Raw genomic sequence first — 14093 nt, forward strand, 5'->3', positions numbered from 1 at the left:
ATAACTTAATCGAGTTTCCGTATTTCAAAATCTGTAATTTCGAAAATACATCGTCATTGCGCGCGCGCGTGGACATTATGATTCATACCTGAAATCGGAGACACGCGAAAGTCCGAATGAAGTAAAAATGCTTTGGGATTTATATTTACTTTTGCTATTCGCTGAACAAATTACAAGCCGAATCCTTTCGATACATCGACTCGCGATGTGGCTTCTAATGCATATTCAAAGCGCGTTTGTTCTTCCTTCCTTACAATAATTATGATGAACTATTGCAAGTACGACATATCGAACGCGTTTCGTAGAAAGTTTCTTTATTCGCCGATTCGGTGAAATTGTAAAAGTCGCTAGTTTAGTCATCGCATCATCATCAAAAAGTTCACGATGTTGTAAGAACCTTATGAATGGCTATTTTTGTAATGCCGTAAAAGAGCCGTTAAATTATAGTCGATGAAAAAAAGAGACGACGACGACAAAAAACCTAAGCTCCTTTCTTAAACATTCGCGCTATTATAGCAGCGAGCTCATTCAACTCTTAGAGCCCTGTAAGGATTGCAGTTTTACCTTGAAATTAGTCTTAATTGTTGAATGATTTTTTTTCAACCGGGACTTTCTAATGCGGTCGGAGACTGATACCTGATTTATGCACTTACCTTATGGAGAATCTGCATACGCGAATAAGCCGTTGAGCGCAGTTTCTAAGTGCGCTCGATGATTAACTGCGGTAAAAACGCGTGGGTTTTTTGCCGTTTTCCATTGTCCCTATAATTATCCAGCGCAGTTCGAGTCGTTACTATATACGGTTTAAAGACGTTATTCGGCTAATGGGGATCGACGTTTAGGGTCGAGGTTATCAAACTTGTTCTCTTTATTTATGATATAGGTATTACTGATTTCGACGATACAGATAATCGATACTCCGTACTTACACGAGAAAACCGATTAAAACAATCGTTTTCTCCTTGACTCTGGCCCTTCCGGATAATTTCACGTCTCGTTCGTCGCCACGAACAATATCCCCCATCTCTACATCAGCAAAGATGATCCTTGACAGCGAGGCGTATGTAGGTGTCCATTGTCTCGAGCAGTCGCCGAGAGGAGGAACAAAAGTGAGAGAAACTCTTTACCAGAGCCGTAACTCTATATCCCAGTAAATTAACCATTTTTCTCCTTCAATCCAAGAAAGAAAAAAAAAACCCTCAACTGCAAACTCCACTTGACGCTGATAATGACAATGTCCAAAAGCGGCTTTCGGCATAGGTTTATAATTATACACACAGTCCAGAAATACCAGAGATTCTTGCGGAGAAAAACTCAATGACCGAGGAAGTGCCCTAGGAATTCGCGTCTCGTTACGGAGACTATGGGAATCGCGTGCGAAATCCAGTTTATACTCTCGGAATGAGGCGCTCTCGGCATTTCGTCTCGCGGGTTTCTCGTCGTCACCTCTCTCGAGAGCGTAAGTTGACCAACGGGGCAGGCTTTCGCTATCGTTTTCACTGCAGCAGCTGTCCATCTGTTCGATATCTCCATTTTCGTATGGGCCTCAGGAGAGTCACACACGAGCGCCGGGCTAATTAACAATCGAGCGTAATTTCGCGGCTCTTTTTGCGCGGGAATCCAGTGTGGTTAATTGATGCTTTTTGCGATTTCTACGAGGTGCATCTGCATTTCCAATCGTTGAACCATGGCGCGAACTTAAACTTACGGCTATTTTTAGGTGCTCGTTCGATCACTTACTGTTAAAGGCTATAGCTGTACGCGTATACAATTTCGAAAGTTTATAACGCCAGCCTCCTAGGTATTCTGTATACTAAAAAGACGACAGTTGATACGAAAACTGTACACAAGCGCTATGTACAGCCGAAAATTTTTTATCGCCGAACCTAATTGCAGCGGTCGATAAAATCCATCCGCATAACGACAACGCGATCGCAGTAAACATTTTTTTCGATTACCTGTATAGTATACCTACGCTTTGCTTAGAAAAAAACCTGCCGGCAAAAAATGCTCGGAAGAACATAATCTCACCCGGCAGCGTCCAGACCCTATTACCAAATAATAATTGTGACTCGTGAGAGGCAGAGCGCGCAGTAATCTCGCAATAAAATTGCGACGGAAAGGTGTATTGTCGTGCCAGGATATTTGAGGCAGTTAAACGCGCGCCTCTATACAGCGAGGGACTTTACGACATTGAGGCCCCACCGCCGCCGGAAAGTCGCGATACCGTGAAATATTGTTTAAACAGCGGAGAAAGTCAACGGCACACTTGGGAAACGAACCAACCGCCCGAAATTTATATAGTTTTTTTTTCGTACGCCCGCCTACGCACGGAATTATTCTAATCGGCATCAGACGATTTGGATACGAAGCTCTTTGGACGCTTTTGCGCGACTCTGAGATTTTCAGCCGCGTCTTTTGTTCGCCTCGAAATTATTTAACGGACTGACTACCACCGGGAAACTTTTACTTCGTCTGCTGTAATTAAACGAGCAGTTGTTTGCGTTGAGATGCGGGCCGTAACCAATAATCGCTGCATGTTTTTTATTTTCCTTTGTGCTGGTGCATCTCGTACACCTAAAAGCGCTTTGCTATCGGGTTTTATTTTCTACTAAATACCTAAGTGATGCCTGCTGCGATGCATCTGCGCTCGCCTCGTCGAGGTTCGAGAGAATAGTGTGCCACTGAGATCGTTTTAAAATTGTACGTCAGGGGGGACCAGTCGTTCTGGCAGTTAAATTTTTAAACTCTTGTTCTAAGAGTAGATTATATCGAGCGAATTGATTAGCGATACTTACTCTATATATTATACTGTACCTCAATTTCGAATCACTGTTGAATCAATTACAACGATCGTTCCACCTCGTGACTCGCCGGGCAGTAGTAAAAGTGGTGTAGAGCTTAGAAAGCGATAATAACACATTGTTTCCAAAAATATAAGCTAGTACGTCCCGCATGAAAATTCGTAAAACGTTAGGTAAAATCATCATCAGGCGTAAATTTATGCAAACGTAGTCCGGCCTGTTACGAAACCGTAAAATCGCGCTGAGCGAAGAGGAAAGGTAGAAAGAAAGAAAAAGTAAAATTGGCGTCAAAACGAAAAGTCGGCGCGCGGCCGGGCAAGTGGGAGACAGCGTAACATCCCATTAAAAATGTAAATCCGATAGCCGGGCGCAAGCCCGCGCGCGAGTCTATTACACGCTTCCGTAATTTAGTGGGATGAGCTGCGGCCGATCGTTGCGCGGCGAGCCCGCGAAGAAAGTAAAAGTTTCTCCGAAAAGGAAGTCGAACGTTTTCGGCAGCTCACTGCCCGGGACCGGCGAAAGTGCTGGCCCCTCGAATTTTGCCGTCTCTGGATGTGTGCGTATCCTTTCTTCCTCCGATTTCTTTGTTCGATATGTAGGTGTACATCTCAGCGCTCTCGGATAATATTCTTCTTCCTTTGGCGCGTGTTTCTAACTTTTTGCTCTGTGGGCAAGGCTATACAATGGGAGATTCGTACGGATAAGACCGAATGTAATTACGCTGACTCGTTAATCGTAGGATGTGGTCGAGTTTCGTTTTTGAGCAGAGCATCGCTCGGAAAGCGATGTTTTCTTGAATTATGCCTCGAATCGCATTATCATTGAAAAGCGCTTTTAATGATAGATCGTGCTTTTCTGCGGAGTGCTGAATTATCAAGAAAGTGAAATAACATAGACTTTGGCTAATAAACAATTATTATCTCGGAAACACTTTCTGCGAGCAGCAACACGCGCATTCATTGATTTCGTCACCTTATTATATGGCTGTTTGAAGCTTCACCAGAACTTTCTCATCATACTTATTCACGATAGACGTACGGAGCTGAAATACTTGCTCCGACGAATCGGCTGGCCAGTAAACGATATTTTTTCAAATATATCAGCAAGTCTAACGCTTTAACGATGACGATGAGTAACAAATTTGTTTAACATGCGCAGAGGCTCGATAAGGGCTCTTTTCCGCATTCATAAAAACAAATTGAAAATCAAGTTTGCAACGAAGTAACAGAGGATCTTTACGTATTACGTATTACGGGTTTTTATGTATTGAAAGTATTACGGGTCTGTCCGCGAGGTTGCAGAAGATTTGCCAAGCCCAACATCTAGACGCACAATTATAAATAAAGATGGAGAAAATAGAAAATACGTAGTAATCAATTTAAACTTCGGTAGTTATAGTAAGAGAAGCCCAAGCAGGTCTAATAATTGAGATGGATTGACACAGGTAAAATGCCCCTATATATGCACTAGCTACGCGAATAACGATGATGGGAATAGAAATGGAAGAAAGTGCTTATGCGCCCCTAGCGGAATTTAAACGTACCTATAAATCAAATTTGAGTTTTGGTCAGATTCGCAATAGTCTCAATAGTTTTCAACATAAATCGTTGTATTTCTTCACACAGAGCTTTTGACACGCATTGCTTGTATGTATTATGAGGTATTATTGGAAAATCAAAAGAATGCCCGGTCTGTGCATTAACAGAATGTAAGAATAAAGGTCTAAATGAAAAACCAAGATTGTTATCAGCAGTGTCATGCTTCGCCCTGTCATCATATTTTGTCTTGCTTTGACCTTCACATACTTTAGCAGGATATTTATACAAGTTATATTGTAGTCTACAAAAGGTGTGAAGCGAGATTGTTTCAAGTGGATTTCTTCAAGCTCAGTATTATCAGTGCAGACTGTCATCCAGATAGTTAGTTCTACGAAAACATATTGTAACGAAGCCCTGAGCTACTTTGTCGTATTCTCTTATTCTTAAGGATGTTCAGCAATGAACGTATCTGGCAAAAATGATTCTCAAACCAAGGTATTTGATTATATTCGTTTCGATTGCTTCACTTTTTGCTACCATGCAGGTTAAAAATTACTTATATACTGACATTATCTTTCATGCCTGCATAACAGCAAGACCTACTTGTAGCTATAGAGATAATGCTACATGTTTTTATAAATTGTAAAAAAAGGAGATGCATTTTACGAGCACATTTCTCTTAACAGCAGTACGAATCAACACGAAAAGTTAGGATGTATTAAAAGCAACAACGAACTCATTTTGTAATCGAAGCAACACGAGAACAACTGTTCTCCCCAAAAATAGTAATAATTATTTTTAATCGTCGTGTCCTCATAGTGCTCCCTGAATCATCGTTATGAAATTTCGTTACAAAACCAACTTTTCTCAGATATCCGCTATGATCGCCCCGTGATTCACAACATACAGTGACGTGCGTCACACACACCTTTTTCCGTTACACCCAAAGATCTCGGGACTGCTCGTATGCTATTTATGGGTTTTACCGCACGTTCTGTAATCCGCGCAGTTACATGGGTTATCCGAATCCAAGTGGCAAAGTGCAGGAAAAGCCCAAGCAAGCGTGCAAACGCAAAGCCGGCTGCAATATAAACAACGAAAGTGAAAGAAGCGCAGATGGCCGGTGGCGCTATAACCAACGCGATTCCTGGAACGGCAACAGGACGTCGATTATCTCACGTCGATTGTCCCATAGTGGCCTGCTATGACGTCCGCGCCGCTTGCTCCTTTTCTCGAGTCTTATGGTTCCAGTTTTGCTTCGTTCGCTGCAGTGCCGTGATTCGTAAAATTTATTTGAAAATGATACAATATTTTTTTACGCTACTACGAAGTATAAACTCTTTATATGGATGCAGCAAAGTTCAATATAAACAGTTGAAACATTCCGCCCGCATTTTCAAACAGCGAGTAGGCGGCAAGATAAGTCAACGTGAAATTGAGATAATCAAGTTTGCACAGATAATCACACGTAGACCTTCATCCTACCCGTAACCGTTTGTAATCCATTTGCACATGGATAAAAATGTTGTGCAATCGAATTTTCCCCGGATTTTCCAATATTTGTCCTATTAGTCGGAGGAGCCTGTGAAGTCCTGAATTAAATCACTGCAGATAAGCTGAATACGAATTTTAAATATACTTTCAACAAAAAAATTCAAACCGAGAATCGAAACAACACTCCGCGAGTCTAATTAACGAGCGCACAATTATTTCGAAAAAAACGCCTGGCTCAATCTGCCTGAGAAATCGAAGCACTTACCGTCCCTTAAAAGCAAATACCCAACTACTGCTCATCTCATCTCGTTCAGAGCGGCGTTGTGTACAGCTATTAAAATAATGGCCGATTTAACGCGATTATAACGAGCGGCTCCCACTAATACGCGTAGCATGTCCCTCTCTCTCGTTGGTGTATACAAAAATCGAGGTCAGTCGCGCCGACGAGAGGAATCGCGATCGCGCAGCTAATGTTCCTATAGCATTTAAGTCTATATTCACTCCGATGTGTACAACGTCTCTTACAGTCTACACACACACACACATACCCGCACGAGACTTTCTCCGCCTACTCGAAAGTGCCAGGACTCGATCGGGCCGCTAAATGCTCGCCGGCTCTTCGTGCGCAGCTGATTCGCGCATCCGAGTTGCGTCAAAGCTTGTATTCGAAAACGCAAGTGCCAGTTCCTAAACGTATACGTACACTTCCTCTTCCGAATGGTCGCGCATAAATTCGCGATGAGCGCGCGAGATATGGTAAGATCGATGTAGCCGTTATTGGGATGCGACGAGCGTACAATAATTTGCATGCGGTGTAATTAGCGGAGAGGGAACGCCGCGCGAACTGATGTGTATGTACGTGTGTGACGAGAATTTTACAAATGCTCGCTCGCCGCGGAGAAAGTTTTAAAGCGCGATCGATATTTTTGCATCTGATGCTAGCTGTGTGTGCGTTGTTAATTGCTACCTTCCCTGGTGTCTCCTCTGACGTAACGCGCGAGCGCGCGGCTATTTTTGCGCTTGATTAGTTCACGGTTGCTTTTTACGCGAGTAGGGATTTGGAATCTGTACTGGATGTGTAGGTACTTTTCGATGATTAACCTGAATATTTGCTGCTGGAGAGAGTGATTTTTTTTGTTTGCTGGATGATAATCGTATTCCTCAAGGCTTTTTTTTCGTCGTTTCGGGAAAAGTAAAGGTTTTTCTTCGATCTCATAAATGGATTGATTATTGAACTGTGCTTTTTCATCAAGACATGAAAAAGCTATTTTTAAATTAATTATTCTAGTATAGAAATCAAACGTCAAGAATCATGTACGTTTTTATCAGAAAATAAAATCTATTTTGGGGTTCTATTATTTGAAAATGAGTCAAGCGAAACGCAAGCGCTGCTATCGAAAGCTAGGCATCAAAAGGAATATTGCGATAATATCGTAAAATTCGCCGAAAATCCCTAAAACGCGCTAATCCCTTAAATAAATTATAAATCTGGCTTTTCACGAATTTTAATTAGTGATTTTATATACCTGATACTCATTATGTTGGTGTTCAAATGGCTCCGGTCAAAGATGAGCATATTGACACATTTATATCAGTGTTCGAAACACTTTTATCAAAAATTTATACTTTTCGACCTAAATCCATACGAAAAGCCAGGTTTATGATTTCTTTATGAAGCAGAGTCGCCTGCGTTATTTGCAATAAACTGATCATAAACAAGCCAACAAGTGCGCCCGCACCATCACAATGTCTAACTCTAAGTAGTAACAGCCGACTATCGTCTCGCGCCAACCGCACCGTCCGAAAACTAAAAACCGCATCCGCCAATGAAAAAAAAGAAGCCAATTCCCGCAGAACAGCGTAAAATCAACAACTCTTTCACGCTTTTACGCCTACGAACAGCAAAATCCTCGCGCACGCGCCAGCGATGTATATAAAGCAATCATACCTAACAATGACATTGAAACCTACGGGCCTTCGCGCGAGAAATTCCTCACCTGGTTTCCCATCATTGTACATCAGCAGCGGCTACAATTACATCGTTACACACGCGAAAGTTCATCGTCCAAAGCTCGAAGGTATATAATAAGCGTGTACACGAGAGAGTCGCGGATAAGAAAATGCATAAGCGTCGATTGGCTCCCGTGTCGCGCATAGCTAATGGGCTGGTCGCGCCGCGCGAAAGCTTCCGCTGTCGTAACTTCGTTAGTCGCTCGCGCGCGAGGGATTACCGATTCTTCGAGGGGAGTAGCTATGCGTTTCGCTTTTCGTTTTAACTTTTCCCCCTGCCACGGCAGCGCTTCCTTTATCTTTCCTGTGTATACCTGCCGTGAAACTTACCCTGAGCCACGATTAAACATTGACGACCGCATAGGATTATGGGAGGGATGAAATATGTTTCGCTCTAAAATATGCATCACGCGTTGGGGGCTGTGATCCTCTATGTGCAGCGGTACGCGACTTTGCACTATAATGAAGAGGGAAATCGATCAAAAGTGAAATACGTGCGCGGCGGGACATAAGCGATCGGCGAAAATAGTAAATATTATTGAAACCGATTTCGAGAACTAATTTTTCATAACCGCGCCGCGCTCTCCTCTGTATTTTGAGCGCGGCGCCGCGCGCGCGATAAATTATTCATTTGTTCGCTTCCACTGTTCACGTTTCGAAGATTGTATCATACACTTTCACATCGCGTCTATATATCCCCCCGCGCGCGCGCTCTCGAGCAAAACAACGGCCAATTGAGCAGAATCCATTATCCTATATAATAATGTCTTTCGAGCGGAAAAAAGAATCTAGGATCTTCACTCCGACTCGACTGATAATATAAAAGAGAAGAATACACGCAAGACCAGCTCTCTATACGTATACCTCGCAGTGTTGTAAATCAAGTGCAAGTATACCGAACGCAATGAACTCGAGAAAAAAAATGCTCTATAGAAATGAAAGTGGCGCCGAGGAATCCGGAGAAAAACCGAAGCCACCGCGTCATTAGCGATCCCAGCCGCCTCCAGTATATCGAAAATCGAGCGATCGGCAACATCCAAACGCACTTCTGCTAAGTGTATACGTCTACAAGAACAAAGGAGAAGCTGCAGCAGCAGCATCCGCAGAAAAGTAAAAGCGACCGCTGCGCACATCGCATCTCTAACGAGCTCTTTGTTCCTCTGAACTCCTAGAACTTCGGCTACTCGTCGCCCCGAAAATGAGAATTGAAAAAAAAGAGCAGACTACATTCCCAGCGACACCTCGTTACTCGTATATCGCGTACATGCGTCTCGCAATTGGACTTCTCTCTCCGTCTTGCTCTTACGTCGCCCTATATAGTATTGCCATACGTGTGAAGGCGACTTTACTTTCTCGAGCGGTCGCCGAGCGTCTCCGCGCGTTACTTTCTCCGCTGCTGCTGCTCGGCTCAAAAGTAGGTCCCAAATGGATCTGAGCCCCCGGCTCCGGAGCGCGAGAGAAGAAAGAGAGAGACCTTGGCAATGCGATCGTGATCTCTGCACTCGTCTAAAATTTTTCCCGGGACTCGGCTCGCGCTAAATCTGATTCCGAAAAAGCAGCGTGTGAATTACCTCAAGATGCTCGCTCATCTCTGAGCATCGATTGGATAACGCGGAGCGTTTAACCGAAGATTTTCCAAGAACGAGGAAGAAAGGAGCTTTGGCTTCGGGTCGTCGTCGCCGCAGGTCGAGTTTGTACGTGCGGTTTTGTTGTTGACGCTGTGTACAGTTTTTTCTCCGCGTCTCGTCGAGGCTGTGGAAAAAATTTCAGAGGAAAGTTGACGAACTCGCCGCAGAGCAACTCGGACTTTCGATTTCCTCCTTCGATATAATTTATCCGTCAAACGCGTGAGGAACGAAGAAGAAGTTTTGCGATGCGAATGTAATATATTGTGTGTATATGCGTAAACCGGCAGCTTCGTATACGTATATGATACGCGTTATGTGCCGGCGCGTGTATTGCTTTCTCAAAGAGAAAGCTTTGTGACGATGAAAAAATAATTGTTTCTTTACCAAAAAAATCAGCTCCGAGAGTTTCATTTGATACGCGGTGGTGTTTTATCTCCGAACGTTCATCGGAATTTTATTTACGAGCAGCGAGTTTCATGTGCTGGGGGATCATGTACGTCGTCATAACTGAGTGCGGCTCGCGTGAATATGAATATCTCGCGCGGTATAAAATATTGATTTTTATTCAAAGTGCGTAAATATTAGATTGACTTTGACTGCGGTATACAGGCTTTCAAATGATTTCTGATTTACTATCGGGAGTAATGCTCTATACACGCACGAAAAGGAAAAGCTGATTCGCCGGTTTTGAAAATTCAATGAGGAGATTATTCTTTTCTCCACTTGATGTTCCCCCCATGCGCTGACGGCATAATAAATTTTAGGACGAGTGCGACGCGTTACAAATGCTTGTACGTTTCTGCGTTTAAAGTTTATCAGGAGCGAGAAGAGATCGTAAGGCTTTCCGTTGAATGAGCCGAAGTTTTACTAGTAAATTTATAATTTAACGGCTTATTGATAAGATTCGATACAATCAGGCATGGCAAAATAGCGTGAAACTTTCTTCGAAAAATTCAAATGAGTGTTACGTAAAGGTAAAGCCGAAGCTTCGCAGCCCGGCATAAACCTACTTTTAAATCACTGTCCGAAATTCAGCTTACAATTATTACAAGCATTATACATAGAAAAACAAAACGTTATTCAAATTAATCAGCCGAAAAACAGTTTGAAATTTCTATTTTGATTTACGTCCCGCGCTCTAATCCAGTTCCATATAAATACACACGAAAATTTCAGCGCAGCCCAGACAAATTGACCTTCACCTCGAAATAGGAATCGCTCCTCACCTCGTCCATAAATCAGTGCGCGAGGGAAAAGAGAGAAAGAAGTCACGCGTTACGCGCCGTGATTCCGCCACACATGGACAAGCCGCGCGGTCGCTTCACTCTCGCTTTCTCATCGGCACCCGATAGCTTTCTTCCAGAAATTTTCATACGTTGCGCGGCTCCGCTAAACATCTACTACACGACATCCGCGACGATCACGTAACAGCTCGATTTTTGATCGGGAATATAGCTGCGACGGACGAAAACATCAGTCGATATTACAATGTTAGCAATACGCGCAGATGCGCGCGCTCCGACCGCCTTTTGATTTTACGATCGCGCCGCGGCTTCTCCTCGTTTTCATTAGCGAAAGTGAATGATACGTGACGGGAGTTTCTAATTGGCCACGGGCTGCAATTACTTGTGCATGTATACCTTGCTTGGCAGCTAGATGCAGTATATAACGTAAGAAAAGGTGAGCATTGATGACCCGCTTGGAATGTCACTGGATGCATTGTAGAGCCGGAGAAGGCTTTTCAACGATGGATTTATGCTCCTTGATCGCGCGCGTATGTGTACGAGAGGCTGATGAATTATTGTCACGGAACTGCGAGAGGATTATTAGAAGAGCGTGATTTTTTTCAACTCAAACAACTGGTGTGCGGTACAGGTGTTACGCAGTTTTTATAATCGACGAGTTAGCCGAGGAAAGTTCGGTCGCTTCCTTTTCCACCTCCGTTCAATGAGTAATTTGCCAATTAAACGTTTATTACTTCCCCCTGGCGGGTGATGAAAGGACAAATTAAAAAATTTAATTGATTCTCGTTGGGTAGAAAAAAAAGGCGCGTGTCGCAGCAGCAGCTGTGGTATTATGCTCGTTAAAATCTATTTCGAATCGGTGAACTTTTTGATGAAAAAAGCGGGAGTAAAAGTATTTTAATGGAGCGCGATTCGTTAAGGAAAAATAAGTCCCAGCATATTCGTAACTTTTCGATTGAAGTATCTGAAACTGCAGCGTGCAAGTTAGCGACCGTTATAGTGATGAAAAAAGTTCGAAAATTGTTTTCTCTTTCCGTCACGTTCGACGTGCGTTATCATATTCATTCTCCTATTGTTCCTCGGCCGATGCACGCTCGCGCCCACCTTACATCTGAGCACGAGTATTTTAAAAGTAAAATTGCCCAACTGGGAACTTTCGATTTCGAAAGGTTGAAATGCCGAACATTAGCACAAAATCTAAGTGAAATTTCCAATATAACGTCCCTGCGTGCTCGTGAGCGAGCCAAGTTCGCGAGCGACGATCACGGCAAAAGTCGGTAAGCGAGTCGCGCGAATAAGTTTCTTCTCTGTGTATGGCGAAAGAAACCGAGACATTCATGAGCGGGATTCTAATTTATCGATTCTGCGCGACGTACAAAACGAAATCTAGAATCGCTCTGTGTCGAAGTCGATGCTAGACTTGTACTTTTGTTTATCGCATTGCAGTTGGAATGTGGTATGAGATATACGTCGCGACACATCGGAATTACAAGTTAAACATGGAAGCTGAATTATCGATTATATTTTATTGCGTTATGTTTACTTTCGCTTCTATATCAAGTCTTTTTAATTGGTCGTAAAGTTGAAATGTATCTGATATTGTAGATATTGAGAGTATCAATAAGTTAAAGAAAGAAAAATAGACATCTACACTTATTGTTGAAGTAAATGGAAACTAGCACACAGTGCACTGGAACTTCACGGTCGGTGATCGCAATACGTTTGTTTAAGTGTAGAAAGTTATACAATGAAAATTATTTATTAGTTTATTTTAAATTATATAACAGTCGAATATTTTTGTGAAGCAATTATAAATATTATTAAGACAGAATAAATTTTAACAAGTAAATTTTCAAGGAATCTAAATAACAGCTTTTTGAAAACAGTTTTAAAAATTTCACCATATATGCCAATGCTGCCAAAACGCATAGGGCTGACCACGTAATTCAAAGGTTTGTTACTTTCTGCCTGTACCTAATATTCTGTGCATTAAAATTAGTACCAACAATGGAATTGGATTAGCCATTCCCACCACTGCTTTGACTTTCCACTTCTCTAGCCAGCTCTAGTTTCCGGCTAACAAAGATAGGTATCGCATGGTTCCTTTCAAATTTCCCTTATCAGAAACTGCACAAAGAATGTATGAACAACGATTAACTTCCATAACTGCCTGCTGTTACTATACAGCAGGAAAAGAAAGACTAATTGGATTATGATGCTGTATTGGTACCAATGCAGTTCCTAGATTGAGATCGAAGATATTTTGAAAAAACATTCGCACAATGATCATTCATTTCGGCCTACATCGCGTCAGTTTTATATATTGAGCAAAATTTTTTAATAAAAACAATTTATGCCAGATAAAATTTTAAGATTATACATCAACGAGCCTCAGTGTATTCACAAAAATATTTTTAAAATGAAAAAAAAAAGTTTAGACAGATCAATACAAATAACTACTCGAACGTTTCTCCGAAGCAAAGTCAAGCAAAACAAACTTTCTCCTAATTGTTTAACTGTCTATGCAGTTATATAAAAGATATGCTCATCAACCTCGTCCTTAACTTATTTAAACCATGACCACGGCGTCCACAACTTTTTACTGCTGCGACGAATAATGCGTCAGTTATAATACAAACACGGCGGAAGTAATTTCGCGCACCGTTAAATTACAAGGAAATAAAATATTGTGCAACTGACGAAAACTTGTCGTATACGTGCGTGTTGAACCGATGCGTGAACGACATTTCAAGACCGAGAAAGGCAATCAAAGCCAATAAAACTAGAGATTATTGTTTTACTAGATGCTTTTTAGATAGTTTTTAAACTATCCGTTATTAGTTTTAAAGCCAATTCAACGATTCGACTTGACTCGGTCCGAAAAAAAATCAATTTCACAAATCTCAGCGCCTGCAAGTAGGCAACGACTCGTGCTTAGAAAATCGGTCAGCATCTCCCATTGTTCTCTTTACGCCCGTAGATACACTCGCTTTCTATACGTATAAATGCACGCGTCTGTAATGCCTACATGTAAAATGCGCAATCTATGGAAGTATTCGTTCATTTTTATAAAGGAAGCGATAGTTGCAATAAAAATCAATAGTCCAGGTGCTTTGAAACGATCGGTGATAAAACAAAGAGAGTAAAATAATTGAGGATTGGAGCAATAACGCTCTGTACTATAGTATACTCCGAATAACACTTTCCATGAGTAGATTTGTTGTTATCCCATAAAATCCGGTGTAGCCTTTAGGACCACCGAATATTCTCTTTTTGGGAAACTCAATACGCATTTTAAAATAGAGAGACGTGCGCGTAAGAGGATTATACGTTTGCGCAGTGCAGCGAGCAAAAAATTGAAACTAAAACTATAGA

This window comes from Nasonia vitripennis, chromosome 2, assembly GCF_009193385.2.
Source record: "Nasonia vitripennis strain AsymCx chromosome 2, Nvit_psr_1.1, whole genome shotgun sequence".
Taxonomy (NCBI): Eukaryota; Metazoa; Arthropoda; class Insecta; order Hymenoptera; family Pteromalidae; genus Nasonia; species Nasonia vitripennis.